Raw genomic sequence first — 27,555 nt, 5'->3', positions numbered from 1 at the left:
AATCACTGGATCACCTATCCAGGGTCAGCATTTTTTCCCTAAGAGTCCAAAGTTGATGAAAGGATTATTATTTCAAATAAACCTACGACATAGGTATTTTAATCTGATTTGGAAAAGTGATCTTTCTACTGTACCGTGCGGATTCCAAACTGAATAATATTTTAAAAGGAAATGTAATATAAGGCGAGAAGGGAGATCTCTTGATAAATATCTATTATAGGCAACCATGACTATACCAACTTTATATTTCAGAATTATATTTTAAAAAATCATGTTTTTAAAATTAAGTATATTTCAGGGTAAAGGGGTTTGAATCCAATTCCAACGTGGGGGCAGGGGGCGTGTCTCCCCGACACCAGGATGCAATGCTCTGACACCAGCTGGGTGTCCTGCAATGGGACTCATTTCTGATATCTCCCCAGACAGTGTCAGATCCCACAGATTACAGCCTCAGTTCTACAAGACTGTCCCCCACAGTACACACACACACCAGATGCCTCTTGCACACCCCCTAATGGGGATCAAGCTGGAAACACTGGCATGTTCCCTGCCCGGGAATGGAACTGTGACCTCCTGGTTCATGGGCTGATGCTCAACCACTGAGCAGCACAGGCCGGGCAGTCTCATCTTTTGCAGTCATGTTTTGCAATCTCATCTTTGGGCTCTAATAGTCTCTATAAAGCATGAGTCTCTTCCGTCTCTCTCCTGAATACTTGTTGAATTGTTGTTCCAGGTAGTTATGCATTTGTAGGTTGATATTTGTGTGTCCTGACCAAGGATCAAACCAGCAACCTTGGTGTATTGGGACAATGCTCTAACTAACTAACCTACCCAGCCAGGGCAATTAGTATATGGTTTTTTTTTTACTCTACATTTTATACAACCTTTCTCTCAATAAAAAAATACAACTTTTGACTCATGCTTCTAGAAATTTCTCTAAAATTCTAAAACCTTTCTGCTGTTGTTTTCTCTCTCAGTTTAGTTCCCAACCTCTTCACATTTTCTTGGCCAAAAATTTTATGCTTATTTTTAAAAATTAGGAATGAGGCTATTTTAATCTGAAGTCAGTTTTGAACATTTCAACATGACAAGGGTGACAGTTAGACCATGGGAGTCTTTGTTAGGGGGTAACAATGAGGAAACTTTTGTCTTGAGATACACCCAGAAGTCTCTTCCCCACTTTGCCCTTCCGTCACATGACTAACGTGAACTTGTGGCTGTAAAAGAAAATGTGGCCTTATTCAATGATTCCCAGGCTTGCCTTGCACAAGTCCATCAGCATCCAGGTATTCCCAGGTAAAACAGAATCAAGGGCTAAGGAAGAATATGTCTTGATCACTTGACAACTCTCTTGGTATTAGTATCATAGCCTCTGCTGATTTTGCCTCAAACGGACCCATCTCCCTCCTCGAAGACTCACACTCTAGCAAACTGTAAATGTCAAGCTCTCCAGGCAATGAATGGAGAACAATATAAGACCAGTGGTAACACAATGCTGCAGAGTAGAATATGTGCATTTTCTCTTGTATTCCTACACGCAGAGAGAAATCTCAGTAATACACTGTTGGTTGTTTTTCAAACCTCTTATTTATCACACAAATGATAATACTATAAAAGCTACAGCAAGACTTGGTCTCCAATGAACTTACTGCACTGAAAAAAATTGCACTTTTTTATATTATTGTACACAATCAAAGGGCCCAGTAGCTGTTCAGTGACACGAGACACCATAGATCATTCTAGCAGTGACTACCAAAATATATAGCTATTTTTATTACCTTAGTTCCTTCCTAAAAAAAAGTTTATATAGCATATAGCCTTCCACATAAAGTCAATGCAATAGAAAAATCAGCAACCACCAGACAGGAATTTACTTTCAAAAAGAACACACACACACACACACACACACACACACTCACACACACATATGCAATGTATATTTTTATTTTTATTTAAACGAGAAAAATATTAATGTGGTCTGTTTATCTTTTTCTTTTTCTTTTTTTGCCCAGACAAATACAAACTTGGGCCTCTAATTATATACACTTGTATATAATTAAATATACTCTATGTAATTTTTAAATATATATGAATTATATGTGTGTATGTATGCAACATATACACTGTGTGGCCAGATTATTATGACCACCTGACGTTTGTAGGCAAATCAGCTATAATTTCGCGCTGAAGTTGCTAGCGGGCCAGACCATTATAAATAGGGAAGCAGGTTGTTTACCACGACAGAAGTGATTTTTTTCTGAAGATATGGGTAAACAATGCGATTTAACAGCCTTTGAATGTGGGATAGATATATATAACTGAGATCAAGGTAAACTAAAATTTTAGCTACCTAAATAATCAGTTTGTACCCCAAATGTCAGGTCTTCCCCTATGTCCCTCTCTAGCTATCCAAATCACGATGCAAACATCAAACCCTTCACTGTTTTATTTTTTCATCCTATCAGAGCCATGATTTCAGGATTTGTACCTGTAGTTTTATTAAAGACTAGAGGCCTGATGCACAAAATTCATGCAAGAGTAGGCCTTTGCAGTCGCAGCAGCTGCCTGGATCCATCCCTCCCAGCCACGTTGGCTGCCTCGTCTGGAAGGTCGTCAGGTCTAATTAGCATATTATGCTTTTATTATTATAGACTAGAGGCCTGGTGCACAAAAATTTGTGCACTGGAGGGGGGGGTCCCTCAGCCCAGCTTGCCCCCTATCACATACTGAGAGCCCTAGGGGATGTCCTACTCCCTGCTCCCTGCTCCCCTTGGGGAGGGGGCCTAAGCCACAGTCTGGCCTCCCTTTGTGGGAGGTGACCGGGCTGATCAGGGGAAGGCACCAGCCCCATCACCCCGCTGTTGCAGCCACTGCCAGTCACCACAGCCACCAAGGTGTTTTCATCAACACGGGCTCCAGTCCCTTCACCATGAAAAAATGACAACTTTCTTTAGGCATTTTCAAGATGTGTCTTTCATAGGATATGACATTTCTTTCTTTCTTTATTTTTTTATCCTCACCCGAGGATATGTTTCCATTGATTTTTAGAGAATGTGGAAGAAAGAGGGAAAGACAGAGAGAAACATCAAAGTGAGAGGAACACTTTGATTGGTTGCCTCCTGCATGAGCCCTGACCTGGGCCCGGGCCAGGGAGGAGCCTGCAACCTAGGTACATGCCTTTGGCCAGAATTGAACTCAGACCCTGCGGTGGGAAGGCCAAGGCATTATCCACTGAGCCAAACTGGCTAGGGCAGGATATGACATTTCTTAACCCTCCAGCAGCGGACCTTCCTTTTTTTCTCCAGGAGTGTGGTAAAAAACCCTAGATCACCTATTTGGATTCTTATTACCCAAGTTACTAAGAATATTACCAGTGGCATACAGGGAGCTAAGCCAATCAGCAGTCAGAAAAGGTGTTTCCTCTGTAGTTCACACCAATTGCCGGCTTGGCCCCTGCCCAGGCCTAACACCTCTGGCCCAGTCATTAGCCCTGGGCAGGGGACCCCCAGCTCCCACCATGGCCAGCTCTGCCCCTGCTACCCATGATCGCTGGCACCTCCCCTGCCCAAACCTAACGACTCTGGCCAAGGCATTAGGCCTGGGCCGGTGCACTCCCAGCTCCCCGCCACCGCTGCCATCAAGGATTGCTGGCTGGCTCCGCCCCGGCCCAGGCCTAATGCCTCAGTCCATGGCTTGGTGCCTATGTATGCAAATTAACCACCATCTTTCTTGGCAGTTAATTTGCATATCACCCTGATTAGCCAATGGGAAGTGTGGTGGAGGTACGGTTAATTACCCTTTTTGTCTTTTATTAGATAGGATCGCTTCAGGGAGATGGAGGGATGTTTACTTCACACACCTTTACCAGTTTCTCTTTAGATGCTGCATTCTCCTTGCTCTGCTGCTTCTTTTGTCCCTTTTTTTATAGATAGATTTGTATTGGTTTCAGAGAGGGAGAGAGAGAAACATCAATGATGAGAGAATCATCCATCTGCTGTCTCCTGCATGACTGGGGATCGAGCCTGCAACCTAGGGCCTGTGCCCTGACTAGGAATCAAACTGTGACCTTCTGGTTCACAGGTCAATGCTCAACCACTGAGCCACACCGGCTGGCTCTGCTGCTTCTGTGGCCAAGCATAGCCCTTCTCTCTGACCCTCTCTCTGAGCTGTGGCAGTCCCACCAGCTTCCTTTTTACTCCACTAAAAAGAGCACAGCTCTCTCCCCTTAAAGCCCTGAGCATCAGACCAATATCCAGGACAGAGAAGCTTGTTTCGGCCACAGAGTGGCTCTAAGAGCAGATGTGACTCCCAGACCACAAGCACAGTTGTGCATGCAATCATTGCTTCTCTCTGCCCTAGAAACAACTGTGATTTCACATGTGTGTCCTGCTCTCCCAGGCTGGAGGGGACATAAGACTCCATCACTGCAGAGGTTTCCTCTGTCTGCATGCTAGCACTCATAGGCTTTTAAAGCACCTAGTGAGGCAGCTCTGTATGTCACTGAGATGTCCCTCAGCCTTGTCCCATGACAGTCTGTGTCCGGTGATGCCCTGGGATGCGAGGAAAGGGAACCTTGTGAAGGGCACAATACCGTCTGCCTGTTGCAGCAGGTGCCCATTCTGCCTCGGGGTTTCACAGGTCCTTGGTGCTCCCACAAGAAAGTTTTCCTGAAGACATACAACACAGGGAACCCCGGTCCCTCCATCCTTCTCCAGTGCAGGGTCATCTCTGTCAGTGTGGGGAAGACGTTTATTTCTACCCAGGGATCCTTCTGCCCAATTGTGCGAACGTAAGTTCCCTTAGAATTTAAATTTGAAAGAACCCAAGCCAGTAGAAGTTGCAGATTATCTTGGTTTTCAGCATGGACACATAACTAGGGAGTTAAGTGGGAAATGTCACCCACCCTTGTGGGGAAAAAAGGAAAAAGAAAAAATCCATAATAATAAAAGCGTAATATGCTAGTTAGACCAGACAACCTTCCGGAGGAAGCCCGTGCTGCAAGGAAAGCCGGGTCTTGGGTGCCAGGGGGAAGCCAGTGCCAGCAGCCGGGGAAGGGAAGGCCTACTCTTGCAAAAATTTTGTGCATCGGGCTTCTAGTTAAAATATAAATGGATATTTTAAAATGAGGTCTATCCAGAAAAAATATCTGAAATAAAATAGTCCCCCCACCCCGTGTGTGTGTGCACACACAAAGACATTTGGGTATTCTGTAATAGAATTTTCTCTATGTTATCAAAGTTCACTGAAATTCTCCTCTGCCATTTTCCAGCAATAGCAGTTAATATTGCAACATGGCCTTTTTAATTTCAGCCATATAGCTATAGCCCCCAATCAATGAGACTTATAAAAGTAAAGGTTAAATTATTTCATCTTTAAAATATAAGCATGAGCTTTGGGTCTGCCACATACAGACATTTAGTAGTCATTTGTTGAGTGAGTGGATGCACATACACACAAGCATTGGAAGTCTATGGAGTACCTACCATCTAGTTGATTACGTTTCCCTTCTGTACTCATTACATTGCACCAAGCATGGGATGTGCATAGCTATTGCCAGGTGAGTGGGGGCAATTGCTCAGTGTAATAGATCCAGTAGTTCGGCTTGTTCAAGGCACCGTTAGAAACGCACTGACATTTGACTACAACATTTGCTCAAAATCTGCTCTTTAGGGCAGTTTCAATCTTGGCCTTTAAATGATTCAAGAGCCAAAGCCACATTCCACATCAGACTGCACCAGAGCTAATAGGATTAGGCACGTTGCAGAATCGTTACCTGGTTGTCTATTTTCAATTAGAGGTACGACTTCGAGTGAAAATCTTCGCAAGTGCTGAGTATGTTGGAATTATCAGTTAATTGAAGTAAAAATTAAATTGAAACTTAGTAAACGGAAACATATACTCACACAAAACACTGTACACAACTGCTCATGGGAGCTATACTTAAAGGGTCAAAAGCAGGAAATGGCCCAGATGTCCTCCCACAGACGGATGTTAAACACGCTGCCATAGTGCATCCACTGCAGAACAAACACTACGAGGCAGGTAGAAAAAGCACCTACTGATACCGGCCAGCACTCGGAGGGCTCTTCAGAGAACCAGGCTGAGTGAAAGCAGGCGATCCCAAATGGTGACACAGTAGATGACTCCATTTATATAATATTTTGAAATGACAACATTTCAGAAATGGAAAACAGATTGGTAGGTGACAGGAGTCAGGGAGAGTAAGGGTTGAGGACAGCAGAGAGGTTGCAAAATTACAACACTTGAACCTGTGCAGGCATCGAACTCTTCTGCATCTTAACTGGAGTGGTAGATACATGAACCTATACGTGATAAAAATGCACAGGGCTAAGTGCACACACACAGAGACAACTGGAAGCAAAATTGAGGAATGGAATATGATTGGTGCATGGCATTAATGGTATTAATGACAAAACACTGTTTGCGATATTGTTAGTTAATTTTGCAAAGTATACCATTGGGTGACATGGGTTAGAGGGGATGTGGGATCTCTTTCTATTATTTCCTACAATTGCATAAAATATATAATTATCTCAATACAAATATAACTCTTAAAAGTTACTCATTGTTACTGCAAGAATAAAATGAAATAAGAAATGATGATTGTAAGAGCTATTTTATATACAAAATCTATGAATAATTACTTTAAAATAGTTAAATAGATAAATAGATGGACAAAACTATTAAGAAAATGTGTATGCAAAATAATTTAAGGATAATGACTTTTTTTTAGAATCATGTAAAATTTTATTTTTTAATTTTTTAATTTTTATTTTTTTATTTTTTTATTTTTTTAATTTATTGCTTAAAGTATTACAAAGGGTATTACATATGTGTCCATTTTACCCCCCCACCCTAGACAGTCCCCTAGCCTCCCCTATCCCCCAGTGTCTTATGTCCATTGGTTATGCTTATATGCATGCATACAAGTCCTTCAGTTGATCTCTTACCCCCCTACCTCCTGCCCCCCAACCTTCCCCGGCCTTCCCGCTGCAGTTTGACAATCTGTTTGAGGCAGCTCTGCCTCTGTATCTATTATTGTTCAAAAGTTTATAATGGTCTCTATTATCCATGAATGAGTGAGATCATGTGGTATGTTTCCTTCATTGACTGGCTTATTTCACTTAGCATAATGCTCTCCAGTTCCATCCATGACGTTGCAAATGGTAAGAGTTCCTTCCTTTTTAGAGCAGCATAGTATTCCATCATGTAGATGTACCACAGTTTTCTAATCCATTCATCTACTGATGGGCACTTAGGCTGCTTCCAGATCTTAGCTATGGTGAATTGTGCTGCTGTGAACATAGGGGTGCAAATATCCTTCCTGATTGGTGTTTCTGGTTTCTTGGGATATATTCCTAGAAGTGGGATCACAGGGTCAAATGGGAGTTCCATTTTCAGTTTTTTAAGGAAATTCCATACTGTCTTCCATAGTGGCTGCACCAGTCTGCATTCCCACCAGCAGTGCACAAGTGTTCCTTTTTCTCCACAAAGGATAATGACTTTATGATTCAACAATTATTTGTTAAAAATAGTAAAGCAGGGGAAAATGAGATTAGATAAAGCAAATCTTTGCAGAATTGTTTATATTGCTATACCATAATAATAAGTAACACAATATAATAACTGATTAGATTTAGTTATTTAATTAAGTTGGGGCCATGAGTTAAGTGACAGAAGAAGAAAAAATATTCCACAATTGTATATAACAACATCCATGAGCAAGCTTTTTCTTTCTAGACTTAATAAAGAATATAAATCATATGAAAAAAAGAAGGAAATGTTTAAGGAAAATAGGTTATCCCCAAAATAGCATGCTTTGCAATCGGCACCACTTGAGAGTGAACCTATATTTAATCAAAAATATTCATTAAAGTGATTGCTAAATAAATGTATTAGTTGAAAGTGCTGAGAAATTCATGGGCCCACTGTATAACATCAAACTTAAAATGTGACTACTGAAAGTTTAAAAATAAACATGATTTAATTTATAAAAAAACATGTAATGAAAATTTAATGTTTTTTTGATTAAAACTATAAATTTATTTTTGCAACAAGGAAGGGAGAGGGGGAGAGAGAGAGAGAAACATCAACGATGAGAGAGAATCATTGATCTGCTGTCTCCTGCACACCCCACACGGGGGATCAAGCCTGCAACCCAGGTGAATCACAACCTCTTCGTTCATAGGTTGATGCGCAACCACTGATCCACACTGGCCCACAGGGCAGAAGGCAAACATCTTAATTACCCCATGAAGAGCAGTACCTTTTGATTAATAATCTGGATTAGTTCAGAGATGACTAAGTACCCACAACAATGATTTTACCAGTACCTATCACAGGCAAGCCATGTTCTGTGTCAACACTTTTCAATCTATACTGTACATGCAAATCACAGGAAGATTTTGTTCACAGGCAGGTTTTGATTTATTGTGTCTGGTATGGGTAAGAGATTCTTTATTTCTTTCTTTTATTTAAATACATATTTTATTTATTTCAGAGATGAAGGAAGAGAGAGAGACAGTAACATCAATGAGGAGAGAGAATAATTGATCAGCTGCCACTTGCACGCCCCCTACTGGGGATTGAGCCTGCAACCCGGGCATATGCCCTGACTAGAATCAAACCATGACCTTCAGGTTCATAGGTCGATGCTCAACCATTGAACCACACTGGCCAGGCGGGATTCTTTATTCCTAATAAGCTTCCTGGAGATGCCAGATGTGCAGGTCTGGGCACACACTTTCAGATGCAGTGTTGTAGGGGATGCAAGTGCTAAGCAGATATTTTTTCATTAATGATCCTATAGATATACTAGGGAGACAGGAAATAAAGACACACACAAAAACTTTTCTAGAGCCAAATGTCTCGGTCATTTAATCTGTGTAAAAAAATATGGGAGGGGGAATAAGGTGAATTAGGGTTCTGAGTCCTATTGCCCCAGATTTCCTTCATGGATACTTTTCATTTGTATTTCTCTTCTAGAACTTATGCCAATTAAAGCCAAAGGAAATAAACCTAATTAACATGTTTTTTTAAAAAAAAAAAGAAAAAGGAACCAGACACAACAAAAAAGTGAATTTTAATTATGCCAACCATTGAGAAGCTTAGGAAAATATGGGGACAGTTTCCAAGAAAGAACATCTGAGAGACACGTTAATTCGGAGAAGAAAGATATTCTTTAGGACCTGGTGCAAGGAAAGGCTCCACTAATAAAGAAGAGAAACAATAAATGTGAGAGGAAACCTACTTGGCTGGATTGAAAGTTGATGCTCTTAAAGCCTGACACCTAAATAGGTAACTAGGTCAGGTTACTAGGAATAAATACAAGAAAAGAGTATTAATTTGATTTTTTAAAAGGATAAGAAAGGACAAAAGTAAATTTAAGTGCAACTTGCAAATCTAAAGAGCAAGAAAACAAACTCAGAAGAGGAAAAGCGAATAACAAAACTAAAGAAAAGTAAAAGATGGAAAATGCCAAGTACAGAAAAATAAAGTGGCTATCTTTTTTATAAGCAAAGAAGTAAAAAATATATATATAAAATGCAGGTCTTGAATTTTGCTAGCTTATTTTATGAGCAGTAAGATCTTTTGTTAAATACATTGTAAATGTAATGATTTTCCTGTAAATTATTAGTAAAGTATCAAATTTTTTTAAAATTATACAAAATAATTTGTAAGTAAAAAGGATTCAAGGGCAAAATTCTAAAAAATAAAATGATTATGCTTAAGAATAGTTTTGGATTGCATTAAATGAGGAATGTAAGAGTTTGACGCTTCCAGCAAAAATTACAACTGAGAAAGGCTCCTCATGTCTAGAATGTAGAAAAACAGAAATATTTGTGCTTGCAAGAAATGTCTGTATGACATATTTATGGGACTAGAAAACACATACATTAAATAAACCCACATAATTCCAATGAAATAACCCTGCCTTGGGAAGCAGGTAGCATGATTAAATGAAGATTAATAAATTAACAGATGCATAATTACAGACAGAAAACAGAAAATTGGTATACAGACTTGGAAAATGGTTTCCCTAACAACTATAATTATAGAGAAATAATGAGTCTGATTCATTTGTATAGGTCATGAGACAGCAACTCTAGAGAGTAATTTCAGAAAAAGTAATGTGCAGTCAATCCAACAATATGACCATAAATGGGCACATAGTTGACAAATTTGCTGAATTCCCAGTAGGTGAGAACATATAGACATAGACAAATGACAGGTAGATAGCTGGATAGCGAGATGATTGAGGATCGATTAGATAGACACATGATAGAAGGATGGATGCCGTCTGCAAAAATTGCACCATGCCCAGTCATACGCCCATTTGTATTGTAGCCTGTGTGTAGGAGACTGTTGGAGCCCCAGCCTCACTTCCTGAACACTCACTGGTCCAGCACTTGTCAGCGATGCTCAGCTGTGAGTACCTGAAGACTTACTCTAGGTCCATCCATGAGGGGCGGGGAGGGAGTGTCATCCTCTGCCAATGACAGGCAGGCCTTGTGAAGATAGATTTCCCTGCGTCCTGGTCCCTTAGATGGGAAAACTCTTAGAAAACTTGTTCCCAGTCCTCAGGGTTCCCCAGCAGAAGTGGGTTTTAGTTTCCCACAGGGTGTCACAGAGCGGGTTTTACAACCAGGGACTCCCAGGACCACCTCTCAAGGTGATTCCTTGGCACTTAGTGTTTGTTGCGGTGTCTTCTGGAGGAGCACAACCTATGACTGAAGGTCAGCCCATAGCCTAACCTTCCTCAACAATGAGTGTTGCCGCTTTTCTTTTCAAGAGTTGACAGTGTGATGAGGAAAAGATTACGTATCATGGGTATATAATTGACATTTTAAAAATCACTAGTAAATGCCATTTGTTTTCTTGCTTATCTTTCATTTCAAATGCCTTTTTTGAATTGCATTAGTTCATTTTTCTTCCTTTTTAGTGAAAACAAGTATTCTTATTGACTGGAACGATCAGAGTATATTAAGGAAATAAATCCTTTGATTATACATTTCAAAGTGCTTGAGAAACATTTGTGTATCATGCATTTGTCATTCCAGATTATGTAGTCAAACCAGTCAAATGTTTAATTTATAATCACTGGTTTTCGCCATCTGCCAAGAAAGTCCTTGGTGATGCATGGTGTGTATAGAAAAGGGAAATTAATGATGGCTTACTACATGACTTAACTCTAAATGGCACTTATATATTCATAATATTAATCAAAATAATAGACTTCAATCTAACCAAAATCACCATAAACCTTGTTAAGAGGATGATGGGATGGAAAGAAAGCGTGTGAGGCAGGGGTAGGAAAACGAAATGTCTTTTTTCCCCGTGAGGAATTCAACAAGCATGACACTCCATAGAGATGTGGGGATAAATATTAAATAATCAGATAATATGTCAAATCAGTTAGTTGTCTCTGCTATTTTGTTTCACTTTGTTAACAGAGCTACTGAATTTGTAAACTGTGTACAAACCTAGTTGTGATTAAAATAAGCTATAAAAACAAAAGGAGAATTTAGATGATATGTACTTAATTCATAAAGAGCTATTTCACTGTATTCCTTTGTTACTTACAGTGTATTTTACTTAATTTTCTTTGCAAATAATTAAAATTTTTATCTCCTCATTTTTGCTAGCTATATTGTAATTCATTTTGCCTAATGACCTATTCCAAAAATGATAAAAACTGACAATATTAGTTTTTTGTTTTCTTTTAGGGACGATGTTCCTGTTTTTCCCCTATCAAACATCTTACTTCCTGTTAGGAAAAAAATCCTTTTGCCCTATTTCACTAATGGCTTTTGTCACTACTAGTTTTGAATATTATCACCTGCCTTACTGGCATAAAATTTGATCACTCAGCTTATCTCATTTAACCCATTAATATGGTACATTCCAAAATTTACTCACTAATATTGAGTCATAGTAGAATTCTCAGGGATAGAAGGATGGGGTGGGATGAAGTGAGGTTGATTTTGATGTACTGCTGAAATTTAATATTTTTTCTACAATTAAATATTTCATGCTAACTTATATGCTATTTAGATATTAAAATTATGTAGCCCTTCTCAAAAGGTGGAATGTTTTCTTTCATTTTCTATGCTTTTTTAAAATTGAATTTATTGGGAGACTGGTTAAAATTACATAGGTTTCAAGGGTACAATTGTGTAATACATCATCTGGACATTGTATTGTGTGTTCACCATTCCAGGTCTAGTTTTTCCCTATCACCATTTAACCCTCTTTTACCCTCTCCTACCTCTTCCCACCCCACTTTCTGCTTAATCCCTTCTCCTTTCCTCCCCCCGCCCCCCCGCCTCCATCCCCTGCCCTTCTGACAGCGGTCAGTCTGCTCTCTGTATCTTTGAGTCTGTTTCTACTTGGTTGGTTCATTTTGTTCATTAGATTCCACATATAAGTGAAATCATATGGTGTTTGTCTTTCTCTGACTGGCTTATTTCGCTTAGCATAATGCTTTAAAATTCCTTAAAGAGCAGCAGATTTATTTGATAAATATTTAAAACTAACTGAACCTACAAACTTTAATGTGCTTCATTTTTTTTGTCTAGGAGTATATTAACAATGAGAATTAAAATAGATACCGTTCCATTTAATGAGATTTTTTTTTTTTGGTCATTTTTTTCTAGAAAATGGTTCAATTTATAGACTTTCATTTCTGGTAGCATATTGTTATAAATATCACTTTAATTATTTTTCTTCTTCCTCTCTCTGTGATTATATGCTTTTTTTAGATTCCTAATTACAAGTATATGCATTTTCTTTTCTTGACTAATCCAGGGAGTAGTTTGTCACTTTCATTGTTTTAAGTTCTTAAATTCATGGCTTTTCTGTTTTCCATTGTTACATCAATGTCTTCCTTCTCTGTCTTAAATAACATTTTTTTCCAAATTTATGAGTTTGTTGTAATAATTTCACTTTTTATAAAAGCATGAAGATTAAGGCTGTGACTTTTCCATATTAATAATGTTTAATGTCTTTATTGCAATGATTTCCTAGGTTCAGTGTAGGCTTTCACCTTCGTGGCTACTATTTGATGTGCCTTTGGTTAGCTGGATTGTATTGTCCTGTTTTGTTTTGACACATAGTGGGGCTCGAGGTTGACAATGCACAGCTTCACACACACCCCGTATACGAAACAACATTAGCGGCATCCCTGGAACTAGTGGTGAAAGCCCTGCTGCTCTCTCCCCATCTCCCGGCTGCTTTCTCCATTTCTGCTCCATTGAGTCTGTCTTTTCTTTCATTTCCTTGCAAGTGCAACTTACTGAGAATCATACCTTCAACTGCTTTCTAGAAGCAGCCCTCGGAGGTGGTCTTGTGTGGGGCATGTTTGTTCCGGTTCTTATGCTTTGCTGTAAATTGTGTATTGGTGCCGTGCATGATTCTCTCTCTCCTTACTGCTTACCTTTAAACATGGAAAGTCTTGTCCCTCCCTGGCCATTCCCGCAAAACCTGTGAGTAGAATATCTGTGGATCTTCCCTTGGCACTTTGTTAAAGGAAGCACTATTCTTATTCTCTCATTTTTCATGAGCAGACTTCTCAGCACAGGCAAGACACAAAGTAAACTCCTGGGCCCCCTCTCCACCGATTGCAGGCAACCCAGCCCTCATTAATCTTAGAGACGAACCTTCTGGCCACTCCACGGAGAGAGATTAATATGGTAGCAGTTGTCGCCTGCGTGGCTCCATCTCTGAGACCTACGATGTCTCCTGTGCAGCGTGTGCTCCAGGGCGTTCTGCACTGAGCAGCTGCTCCTCACGCACTGCGGTGCGTAACATCAGGTCTGCTGCGCAAGTCGCAAGAGGGCCATTTAGTTCTAGGGCCCAAGTTTGGGCTCCAACCCTGGAGAAAAAAATAACATGAAGTTCCCTCCTCGATCACTGACTGATCAATTGATTCAGAATCTAGAAGGTTATTAATCAGGTTTCCTTGAAACCTTGAAACTTTTGATAATATAGATGGTCTGTTCTCCTTACTTGACAAAAAGTGATGGAAAGGAGCTAGGGGCACAGGAGGCTGAGCTATGGAAGTGTAGAAGAATTCTCAGTGAATTTTGTAAACTCCTGCATTCCAGGGCACTTAATTGTAGTCGAGAATATATCATCTTCCATGAATAATGGTGCATGGGTGTGAGGTGTTCTCAGAGTTTATTTGTTCTCCTAGTTTTGGATCAGCTTCACTCTAACGATTAAGCTTAGAGACTGGATGGCTATTGAAGAAATGCCAGGCTGGCCTCGGGGAGATGTGAGTTATCTGCTTCATCTGGGTTTCCTCCCAAGATAAGGGAGTGAGTTACAGTGACATAAACTGCACGTGGCAAGAAGGATGGCGAATATGAACTGGGAAACTACAGGTGCCAAGAGGAAATGGTATAAGCTGTCAACTTAATCAGGACAATAATTTTGACAGAGGCAACTTGGGCATGGGAATATCAGGAGAGTGAATATAACTGCTGGGAAGATGGGCTAGAATTTATGATGAAAAGAGAAGGTCTGAGAAGAGAACAACACATCCAGTTCTTGTTGGGAGAATAACAGAGGTTAGAGTACAAGGAGCTTGTAAGTAAGCTTATACAAATTGTGTTAACTTGAAGAGCAGTCTTATTCTCCCCTATCTCCAGAGACTGAAGGAAAATTGCTTCAAATGACAAAGATGAATTTAGAACCAAAATCATTACAATGGTATATGTTAAATTCTTGGACATACGTTATGCTTTGTAAGATGCTAAATGGAGGGTTACAATCCAACATTCAAAAGGAGAGAACTTCCCTCCAAGCAATGTATTTTCTCATGAAATTCATCAATGTCCAGGCCAACATATCAGAAACAGGTGGCCAGGGACAGGCTCTAGTGGAGAGTTGTGAGTGAGGGTGAAGAGTATGATTAATAGCACCACTTCTTTATGCTAAACGTTGATGAGTGAAGTTCCTCAAGAACCATGACATGCTGATGGCATCAACCAGAGCAGAGGCAGCTCTGAGAAACCCATGGGGTCTCGGCGTTGCTTCCCGCCATCTAATGGCCTGAGGTTTGGTCCCCACCATTCAGACTTCCGAGGACTGAGAGCTTCTCTCATTGCCTGAGAGCAGGTCAAGGGCCTTGGCTATGATTTCATTGCTCCAACTGTTTTGACAAAACTAGCAATACCTTCGACTCAGAGGAAGTGCGCTAACCAGGTCTCAGTGGGCCTTTCTAACACCAGCCTGTGAATGATGTCAAGTCATTTGTCTACACATGGAGGCTATAGATTTTTGGAGAGTCTTAATGCAGACACGGATAACCATTAGTTTTTTTAAGTCGTGGTATTAATGCTGCCAAAATCAGAAGAACTTTTAAAATGGGACTAGAGAGTCTAAACCTAGAAAATAGCAATTGATTCAAGAAAAATGAGGAAGACACTGTTAAGACTAACATGTGAAGGAGTCGTGACTTTTATTTGTTTTTACTTTAAAACATTTAATTTTCTTCTTTGCTTAAATCTAAATAAATTCTTCTTGATTAGAAGGGACAGCTGGATATTGGAACAGGTGGTTGCAGAAGATTATGGAATAGCTTCTCAGGAAAACACTCCTCACTAGATACACAGCCATCTGTCAGACAAATTGTTTAAAAACTCTGATGTGTAGGGAACATTATGAAATGAGCTCTTCAGAGTCCACATATTGATATTTTCAATAATAAAACCACGGGCCAGGTAAAAAGAGGGAAGTGTGAAAGAGTCCACACCACTTTTTAATTTTGAAAAAATTTCTCCACATCAAAATTGCCTAAAGTGAGCTCCATGCTTCTAAAATTAGGATTCTAAGGCACGCTGTGAATTAAAAGGGAACTTTGGAAAACACAGCTGGGAAATTCTTGGTTAAACAAAGTTAAAGAAGTTTTATTTGTGTTTGTTTGTTTTATGTTAGAACTCCTCAGAGCCGTTGGGAAATATTAAATATGTACCATGTGACTGGCTGAGGAAGAAGTGAACTCTGGAGAAAACTGGCCATGAAGAGAAAGAATGCTGAACTGGACAGGATAAAACTCTAACCGGAAGCCAGAGTAAGAAACATCAGATCAGGAAAGATGGGACAGAGATCGCAGTCTCCTCCCAGTCCTGATCCTTGCTGCTCCATCCCATCACCTCGTCATCTTAGGCAGAAAAGATCTGAGTAGAAATCACCAAAGAAAACAAGCGTGTGTGTTCTGGGCGCTGTGGTCCCCATGTGTACAGAACTCGCGGCCAGAGAGCCAGAGAGGAGGAAGGGCGGGGCGGAGCATCCATGGTTGGAGAGGAAGTGCCTCAGTGCAGCAGCAGATGGGGTGGAGGGCGTTGCTCTCTCGGCAGGTAGAGCTGAGAGGACACTGGGTATGAGCCCAGGAAAACAGATGGGTGGACAGGCTGGGGGTCAGTGGGTTAAAGTAAGAATTCATTGGTGGTAATCAAATTCCCACTGGACACAGTTAAAAGCAAGGCTGATGTAGAAGAGCATTTGATCAGTGACATCAGGATAAACTTGCTTTGCGTATTTTGCCAATTTGTTGTTTTATAAAGGTCTTTACCCTCTGTAAGGTAAATTTACTCTAAAATGTTTCAATTAAATAAACCGTTTTGTTCTTAAAATAAATAATGCTTCTTACTTTGAATTGTCTGTAATTTTACATTAGTGTTGCCTTTCATTCTTTTCATTTTTTAAAAAAATTCTTGACTTTAGCCTTTGTGCCCAGATTTGTTTTAACCCTATCTTTAGAAAATACTAGATAGCCACAGCTAATTCTTATACTGGTGGGGGGATAGTGAAAGTAGCAAACCTTAGTTGTCTCTGCATTTCAATCATGGTATTCAAAATGATTACTAGTAATTTTTACTTTTTATTCCATCTTATTTTTTTATCAGGTGTTTAAATAGCATGATGCTTGAAAGAAGGTACATAGGTATAAGCTTTATGCTTAAAAACAATAAACTAAAACGTACTAAATTCAGTAAGATGCAATTTCATTATTTTTAAAGTATTCTCCCTTGATTTTATTAAACAAATATTCTATCTTGCTGCTGACTCTACAGCTTAAGAGCATATATGAAGAAGCTGTAAGAGCCATGGTTGCGATTACGCTGGAGTTGAATTGATAGTGACTGTCACAGCTAATCTAGCCAATGGCCCCTAGGCTCCTGTCAAAGGAAAGGTAAGAGTGAGAGGGTCCCGGGCTCCTTTCACATTACGCTGGTTGGAGCACTGTGTAAGTTCTGTGTTCAGCTCAGTGTTCATCCCATTTCAAGAAAACCTTTAAACTAAAATGTGACCACGATTGTGAAGATTCCAAACCATGAAGGGAAGTGGAGATTTATCAGGGATGGGAGGGTTCAATATGACTAGACAGTCATTTTATATGGTGAGTGTTTATTCGGTGAGCTGTTATTCGGTGAGTGTTTTTCATGCAACAAACTTTCCTTGGGAGCCTCAGCTGGACTAGCGACTAGCATCCAGGACAACATAAAACCAATGGAGGGGTCTTTCCCAGTCACTGGCACTTACACACACAACAGTGATATGTACAATATGACCAGTTTCATTATCCATGTTAGGGCCACCAACAAGGAAATCTAAGCATGTGTATTTCTTAGGATTCTTTCCTCTTGAATTTATAATGAAAAGAAAAATGCTACCATAAAACTTTTTTCAGACATTTTATATCTTTTGATCAATGTTTCTCCACCTATTTTATTAGTATTCCCCTATGAGAAAATCTATTTTAATTTCGTTATTTTAAATTTCATTGAATACCGCTTAGTAAAGGATTAAATATTAAGAAAGAAGATCTTGCCAAATATGGTGGAGCTTTGGATGACCACAAAACATTGTAACTTCTAAGATTTTTTTCTACCTTCATTCAGACCAGTTTTGTCTTGTTGGGCCAATAGTATTCCCATTGCGAATGCGTGCTTTACACAGTCCATGCTTAATATGTTCACTCAACAGCATATTATTCCTTCAGTGAGAATTGCTTTTTTCTCTCTTATAATTTATATAGAACATATATAGAACATACAAGGACACAATTCCAATCCCCCATTCCTTGTTAACATTTATTTATGATAATACAGATTCTAAATGGGTTTACACATTTACATTTTTATTTAAACGAATGTTCTTTGTTTGTTTTGCTAAATGCATTTAATTGTAAATAATTATTCCATTGTAAAGATCAAGCGAGACTATGTGTATAAAGCAAATACCAATGAACACATAAGAGCAAGGAAAATTGATCCCAATTACTTTTATATCATCCCTTTATAATTTGTTACTATACTAAAACTATTTTCTCATTAATACTTCAAATGTGTGTTTTGTCATATGAAAATGATGTAATTTCATGTTCATTAATATGCCTGCATTTCAGTCATTTCACAGCATATACCAATAATCCTGTAATCCCCGACTCCTTAGAAATGAGACGCAGTCCCCAATGCTGGCGTCACAGCGGCGCGTTAGCGTGTACCTGACGAAAAGGTCAGATTCCGATCAATGCTAGGTGACGACGGTGGCTTTACAAACAGAAGCAAATTCAAAGCCAAGCAGCCCGGTGGTGCTGCAGAAGACTGCCCTGCCAGGAGATATACACTTGCGGAATATAAAACAATGAGAGAAGGCATTTTCTGAAAGAGGAAATGGCAACTATTACCACTCAGAGTGAGACCAGACTGCACTGCTGTGCGAGGGCTTGACTGCACGTGCGACTTCCTCTCCCTGGGGGACTTTGCATCCCCATCAGGTACCTGATATGAAGTCCCCGGAGCCGCTCAAGGGGTAGTTTTACCCCTGGTTTTCATACGTGCCTATTTGCTTCTGCATCTGTCGGCATCCTATTTTTAACCATTAAAACCAGACTGATAAAAACAATTCTCCAAACTTTAACACAGGACTAGATACAACGGAAATCTTGTTATAGATATTATCTTTGTGATTAATGTATTTGTACTGTATGTACAAGTTACCTATTCGGAAATGCTTTGAATAAAAACATTAGCTGTAAAGAGCAAAACTGCGAAAACAATACAGCAATTTCTTTTCAAAGGTACTTTATAACTGTGAAGTTCCTCCTGTATTTCATAGCCATCTTCCTCAAAGCTCTTGTTCCCATCATTAATCAGCTAAAATTACAAACATCCTCTCTAGCCATGTCATTCAGTTGTATTTGAGCCAGGTACATAATTGTAAATAAACCTAAAGTCATCATCAACCGTAACTGTCATGTAAAAGAATTGATGTTCATTTTATTCAACTGAATTAACTGGGTAAGATCTCTAGTTGCAACTATGATTCAATAAGCAACACATGGAAATAACATCATAGCAATTCTATTAAAAGCAGAGTGCAGAGGCGTGATATGTAGGCATGATACATTATACTTAACACGTCAAGGAAAAGAATTAGTAGCACATGGGTCTCCAGAGGCACAAAGCAACCACCTAATGAGACCTAAATTTGAACTCACAAATATTTATATTTTCTTTCCATTGTTCAAATGTTTTCTTCCCAAGACCTTTTAAAACACTGGACTCTGTTTGTAACCTTAGGAACATTGAAAACTGTCCCCTGCCCTTCACTTTGGGAGAGGATTCAGAGCGTGAGGAAGGGCAATTGGGTTGCCCTGCCAGTTGTGCAGGTGGAATCGATTGCGACTTGCTTTCCCAAAAGAGATTGATCCCAACACACTTTCTTTTCTTTTCTTAACATTCTCATCTGAGAATATTTTCACATTGATTTTTAGAGAGACTGGAAGAGAGAGGGAAAGACAGAGAAACACCAATGTGAGAGGGACACATCGATGGGTTGCCTCCTGCATGAGCCTGCAACCAAGGTGCACGCCCTTGACTGGAGTCGAACCCGGGACCCTTCAGTCCGCAGGCCCAGGCCAAACCGGCTAGGGCCCAATGCACTTTCTGATGTTGAATCAATGGTCTCTGAAAACCTGCAAAGGGCAAGAGAACGGGGACCATTCCGAGCTGCTTATGCAGGAGCTGCAGCATGTCCCCAAACCACCTCCTCTCCCCCTCTCCTCTGTGCAGCCCCCTCCGCTCATCACCCTTTTCAACACCAATATTTGCCACCACCAATGTCTCCCTCCTTTCTGTCCTAATTAAAAACTCACCAGTGGGCTCGCTTAGGACATGACTGTAAATTGAGCTCATTAGAGAACAGAAAAAGCATCAGTTTTACTTAAATTAGTCAACAGAGGTCTGCAGTTGACGGCTAATGTTTAGGAGAACACAATTAGGTAGGACGAGGCAGACATTACGAATCTTTGGTCCCTTGGCACAAACCTCACACGTTTCCGCGCACCAGGTAAGGCAGCCTTGAGCCCCGTGCCCTGCCTCCCACTGCTTATCTACCCAGGGCTTGGAAAACACAGGACTGGCTTCTCCTCAAGGAACTGACACTCCAGGTCAGGAGCGAGGACGTGCACAGCACGTGATGAGCCATTGGGGTGAAAGTTCACCACGTCGTCAGAACGTAGGAATATTTGTACAGAGTAGGTAGGTAGATGATGAATTAGATACAAAGAACTGTGATGAAAGGACGTATAATTTGCCTTAAAACTTCAAAATATAATAAGAGTTCTAATGGTAGAAAGAAGTCAGGGAAGCAATAGATACAGAAAGGAAGAAAGGAAAGAATCAGAGCAAAAAAATACAAACTTTTTTAGTATATTTTTATTGATTTCAGAGATGAAGGGAGAGAGGGAGAGAGGGAGAGGGAGGGAGGGAGGGAGAGAGAGAGAGAGAGAGAGAGAGAGAGAGAGAGAGAGAGAGAGAGAGAGAGAAACATCAATAATGAGAGAGAATCACTGATCGGCTGCCTCCTGCACGCCCCACACTGGGGATGGAGCCTGCAACCCAGGCGAATGCCCTGACTGGGAATCTAACCGTGACCTCCTGGTTCATAGGTCAATGCTCAACCACTGAACCACACCGGCTGGGCACAAAAACATAAACTTTGCTCAAGATGGTGGAGTGGGTAAATGCAGTACCCCCACCCTCCCACAACCACATCAAAATCACAACTGAACTCCAGAACAACCATCACTGGGCATCGCCTGAAGGCCAGCTGAATAGATGCCCTATAACTAAGGTACAGCGATGAAGCTACACCCAGACTCTTGGCGGGGGCAGGGACAGACTTGGAGCGGCCAGGGTTCCCCCCCCCCCGCCACATACAGCAGCTAGAAATCAGGAGCAGCGCGAAGTCCACCCCCACCCCAGGTTCCCCAGCCCAGGGTTCCAGGGACAGGAAAAGAAGTCCCCACAATTCCTGGCCGCAAAACCCAGCGGAGATTGTGGCTGAGCAGGACAGAGGGAATGGTCAGTCCCTGGTGGTACCCTTAAAGGGCCCCTGCACAAGCTTACTCAGACTCACCCCAGAGGCATGGAGGCGTCCAACAGACTGTCAAGGGACACAGAATCACGGAACAAACCGTCAAACCTCAGAGGGAAGGCAGAGGAGGGAGGAAGGGTGGAGGGTGAAGAGATAAAGCAATGAACTCATGTGCTTAACCCATGGACACAGACAATAGGGTGGTGAGGGCCTGGGGTGGGGGGGAGGTCAATGGGGGAAGAAGGGGACACAGGTAATACTTCCAACAATAAAGATTTTTAAATAATAAAGGCAGCAGGGACTTACCGGAGAACTGAACTGTCTCCTCCCAGACACAATGCTGGCAGGGCTACTGCTCCTTGCGGAGCTTCCTCCTGCAGGCAGCACCTCCATCCACCTGGCTGACACGTCTCCCTGCCCGGGCGCTTCTCTGAGACTCTGCTCTGCCCCCCACAGGTGCTCCCAGTCCTGTTTCCACAGAAAAGGGCCACAAACCCCTAACAAGTGGCACCTGGTCTCAGTGCGCCCTGTACCTCCTGCTAAACAGCCTCAACTTGGCCTCTGAGCCCAGCACCGGGGCAGCCATCTGTGGGTCACTCGGTAGCTCATGCTGGTGCCTCAGGCAGCAGCTGACCTTGGATAGCAATTGGGGGTGGGGGTGAGGTGCAGGGTGGGGGTGGGGGGGAGCCAGAGTACCCAGCGCACCGCTTCAGACCAGGCTGGACCAGCACCCAACAGTGATGCGCAGTGAGAGAGACAGGAGCAGAGCAAGGACGAAGAGCCAGGATCCGAAGGTCCCCCGGGCAGAAGCCCTGGATGCCAGCAAAGGACAATGGTGGGGGGACCTCGCCCCCAGGGTGACCTTCCTCCCTAGCATAAGCCTGGTCAGGCGCTTGGGCCCCTGACCTCTCCCCCCTGGAGATGGCATCTAGGCCTCAATTGTGTTTCAGCTCCAGGCCCAGAAAACAACAAAACCAGCCCAGCTGCCCTCAGGGCCAGCTGCATCGACTAATGACCCCCACCCTGGTGCCGGCCAACCAATCAGTGAACCTAGACCCCAGAGGAAACACCTGGAAAACTACTGAATCTTCTATTAAGATCTTCTCCCGGGACCGCCCCTAGAATCTCCGCCTTAAACCCTCAGGGCGGCAGAGGACTCAGTCCGCCTTCCCTCCCGGGAGCATGCCCAGGCTTCCCCCTTCACACGGTAAGTAATCCTGGCATCTCCTTCTGCTGCTAAGGAAAATGTGTGGATGTCTTCCGAAATGTATGGAGTCTTCACGACGGTTAGATATCGAATGAACTTAAAAGAGGAATGGAAAGATAATAAAAAATATTTGGATATAGTTTTCAGGTAAAGGCTGTTTATTGGTGTTTTAAGACTATTTCCATGAGCTTTCTTACCAGGATTTTTACAGGAGGTTGTATATCATACATAAAATATATTTCTGTATACAATCTCACTTTCCATCCCCATGTGCCTGGAATTACTTTTAAGTCATAATAGAATGGCTTTGGAAACATGGATGGTTGAATTCCGACAACTGTATCCTAGATGTTGGTATTAACTCAGACCCCTGGATCTTGGGGAAACCTTGATTACTACCATTAATCTTGGAGTTTCCACTCCCATTTAACAGAAACAGTTATTTTCTCATGTCTACACAGCAATTAGTAGCAAACCTAAGTAGAAACCCAGTCTTCTACTAGCTTCCTTTACTTGAGTAGTTCCTTGGTTCTTGATAAATGTCTTAGAACAAAATGCAGTTTTATGCGTAATACAGGTTTACGAGAAACATAGAGCATAAGGAAAAAAGACAAGATTCATAAAATGATTACAAAGTAGTATTTTCATCTAGAATGTTCTTTTCTTCATGATTCTAGTTTACTGGCATCTTAGCCTCATAGGATGAAAGATTGAGAATCTATTATCACCCCAGCTCATTGCTCATGTCTCCCATCAGATCTGAGAGGGTGTTAAATTTTTCAACAACTCTTACTACTGGCCTAAGAGAAGAAGGAAAAGATGGAGACAAAGAAGGAGGAAAATAGGAATGGAGCCAGGGAAAGAGAGACAAATGGATGTATAGCAATAGTGCCCTCTCCACACACCAGCTGGCGGGGAAACCCTAGCCGCTCCTTTAATCTTTTCTTTACTTAAGATAGAGTCTTGTCTTTAAACAACCTATGGTGGTTTCAAACCTGAAAAATTTAAGGCATTGGAAAAAGGGTATTACACAGGGGGAAATGCTATATATATATATATATATATATATATATATATATATATATATATATATTTTAAATCTATCCATGTAAGGAATTTTTGAAGATAATAAATGATTGAAAATGGTAGCACTGGTCTTTTCAGTAATTGCAAACATAGATAGGATTTGTGAAAAGTGAAAACAAATGGAGTTCTATTATATTGGCCTGTCTATTCCTTCCAACACCGCCACTGGTTTATCTAGGTCACACGATAATGGTCCTATTCATCTAACACCACTCATCCTGCATGAACTTCACCGCTGTCTTCTTCTGCGGGCTCCCATCCCTGCATTTGAATTTCCTCCATGCTGCTCTCCTCCCCCTGCCATCTCTGGCACATAGATTGATATTATATATGTACCTGATAATACATTGATACTAATCTCATCTTCACATTTGACCTTTCAAATTGCTGGGTTTGAAAATTACTGTCAGCTTTCATAATAGAACTTTAAAGTTTGGGTGGTGAGCTTTAACTTCAGCATTTCAGATTATTCATAGAAACACTCAGTAATATAGAAAGTCATTCACTAAATTGTCCAGAGAACAAAAATGCTCTATTTTCTTTAATTATGTTATTAGTCACGGGAAAAAATGAAAGAAAAAAAAGGCAATGGAGTAACTGTTGCAGGTGCGAAATTTTATTAGTACTTTATGTCACCTTTATCTGGTGTTTCCAAAAGCTAAGGACCCACAACGGCAAACAACAGACCAAGGGTATGCCCATTGTCATCTGATCATCTCACAGGCGAGAAGTGGAAAGATGCAGAAGGAGGAAGAAAACATGATAGATTTCATTTTGTCAGGAAGAGCTCCTTGAAGTTGCTCATTAATCTTTTAGACCATTTTGACTTGTTAATGTCCAACTGGAGAATATTAATGTTGCTAAGCGAAGGAAAAGTTTTCTCTTTTGCCCGACTCTGTGATAATTCTCCTTATTTGAGTCATATTTTAATTGACTCTGACTTTGAGCTGACTATTCCAACATTTGGGCAGCTACTTTATATTATACTACCTGAATTTTTCAAGGGAAGGAGGGAGACAGAAATAATCTTGAAAAGTGTGTAAGTCCTAAACTATCAGGACAATTTTTCAGGATGGATTTGGATGGATGGAGACCTTTTCAGGAGAACAAACACCATTCATTGGGAGGGAGTGTAAAATAACAATCATGTGCCAGGTCTCTGTGCCTGACACTAAAAACAAATAAAAATTAAAAATTAAAGCTAAATAAAAACAAATAATTTTTAATGACTAACCTTGTATAATAAATACTGCTCTGGGCAATATCTATAGCCCCAATTTTTAAAAATGAAGATGATTGGCATAGTAAATGAATTTCCAGGGTAAAGAATATAGAACATTATACTAGAGTTTTCTTTCTATCTTACAAGAGGCCCGGTGCATGTAACCCGGTGCACGAATTCGTGCATGAGTGGGATCCAGCTGGCCCACCGCCGATAGGGGCTGATTGGGCCAGGCCAGCTGGAGGAAGGGGGAGTGGGCGGTGGCAGGCTGGGCCTGCCTTCTGATTGAACTCCTGGTCGAACTCCCGGTCAAGGGGACAGTTTGCATATTAGCCTTCTATTATATAGGATGTTTTCTGCATTAGTTTCGTATCACTGCTGTTACAAATTGCTCAACACTTAGTGGCTTAAAACAAGACACAGGTATGACCTTATAGTTCTGGAGGTCAGAAATCCCAGAATCATGGTGTGGGTTGGGCTACTTGCTTTGTGGATGCTCTTGTGCCTTCTTTCACTTCTGTAAGCTCCCAGCATGCTTTGTTCTGTGGCTGCTTCACTCAGTCTCTGCATTTTTTTTTAAAATGTATCTTATTGACTTTTTTACAGACAGGAAGGGAGAGGGATAGAGAGTTAGAAACATTGATGAAAGAAACATTGATCAGCTGCCTCCTGCACACCCCCTACTGGGGATGTGTCTGCAACCAAGATACATGCCCTGACTGGAATTGAACCTGGGACCCTTCAGTCCGCAGGCTGACGATCTATCCACTGAGCCAAACAGGTTAGGGCCATCTCTGCATCTTTTGTCAGATCGCCTTCTCAGCCTCTGCCTCTCCCGCCTCCCACTTACGAGACCCTGTGACTGCATTAGGCCTGCCCAGCCAATCCCGGATCACCTCCCCTTTCCAAGGTCCTTTGAACCACATTTACAAAGTCTCTTTGCCGTGCAAGGTGCCATGCTAATAGGTTCTGGGAGTTAAGCGTTCTTCTGTCTGCACATTTGCAATCACACAAACATGAACCTCTGTTTACCTTTGCTATTTCATCTCCAGCAGCTCAAACCTCAGCAGGTTATTTACAGGGAGCTCCCACTCAGTACTCTGGTTGGTTTTTGGGTACAAAGAGGCAAAAGAATGAATTCCTAAAGATCTGTTTCTTCTGTGCTGGGCTCAAAGATTTCCTTTGCATTATTGACTAATGAGTGACTTCTGAGTAATACTTACAAAAGGAATACTTATAATTGGTGTAAAGACCCTAAAATTAAAAAGTCACGCTACTTAACTTTTATTCTGAAAATACGCATCATAATATTTCACAATTGAATAGTTTTTTAAATGCGAATTTTCCTCAAGTGTTTCAAAGATTTCATCTGGAAAATCCTGACACTATAAACTCATGTGGAAGTGAGATGAATTTCTTACACTCACAGTTTAGTCCTTATTCATGTTTATTCCTAGTAACTTTTATAGTTTCTGTCCCTTTGTGAATTCCACCCAAGTATTCATTGATTTAAAGGTTAGTTAGTGTGTATAATAAAGAACATTCACATAAACACATCAATAAAAATGTATCTTTGAAATGGTTCAAAATTAGAGAAAGAGACCTTCTGTCAGCATCCAGGAAATGGTGACAAGCTAATAGATAATCTTGCAAACAGGGCAGATCCACAACATTTTTTCTCAGGCTGGTCACTGGCAAAATGGTCATAGATACCATCGCGTCTTTAGGACACTTTCCCCATAGTCATCTGCCTACGCACTCTCACCCTCGGAGCCATGCAATACCTGCCTCTCTAGTCAGGGGCACTGACCTCTTTTCCCTTAGATTGTCAGAAACACACACACAAAAGAAAAACAAAACAAACAAAAAAACCCAGCAGCCAACACCACTATAGCTGTCCAGTGTGAATGAAGCAACTTACACCGATTTTTTGTCAGATCAGCAAAAACATAATATGTATATTTTTGATGGGCTGCAGAATTTTAGTGATTAGTTTACATGTGCTGTGAGATGAAAACATTTGAAAATCACTGCCCTATATATTGTCCTTTTTTCAAAAAGACTTATCATAGATTGTTTAAAAGCCTACTATAAAATATTAATAATACTAGGGGCCCGGTGCACAAAATTCGTGCACTGGGGGTGGGGGGGAGAGTGTCCCTCAGCCCAGCCTGCCCCCTCTCACATACTGGGAGCCCTCAGACATTGACCCCCATCACCCTCCGATCACCTGATCGGCCCCTTGCCCAGGCCTCACGCCTCCGCCAGAGGTGTCAGGCTTGGACAGGGGAACCCCATCTCCTCCCGATCACTGGCTCTGGCCCCCGCCCAAGCCTGACGCCTCTGACCCAGGCTTCAAGCCTGGGCAAGGGGACCATCATATCCCCCCAATCCCCAGCTCTGCCCCCCACCCAGGCCTGATGCCTCAGCCAGAGGAGTTGACCCTCATCACCCTCCGATCACCAATCACTGGATTGGCCCCTTGACCAGGCCTGAGGCCTCCGGCAGAGGTGTCAGGCCTGGGCAGGGGACCCCCAGCTCCCCGCGGTTGCAGGCTCCGCCCCTGCCCAGGCCTAACGCCTCTGGCCTAGGTGTCCGGCCCAGGCAGCGGGGACCTGCAGTGGCAGCAGGG

The sequence above is a fragment of the Myotis nattereri genome (genome assembly GCF_964212035.1).
Source record: "Myotis nattereri genome assembly, chromosome: 7".
Lineage (NCBI taxonomy): Eukaryota > Metazoa > Chordata > Mammalia > Chiroptera > Vespertilionidae > Myotis > Myotis nattereri.
The sequence above is the reverse complement of the archived record's forward strand: the minus strand, read 5'-3'. Positions refer to the sequence as shown.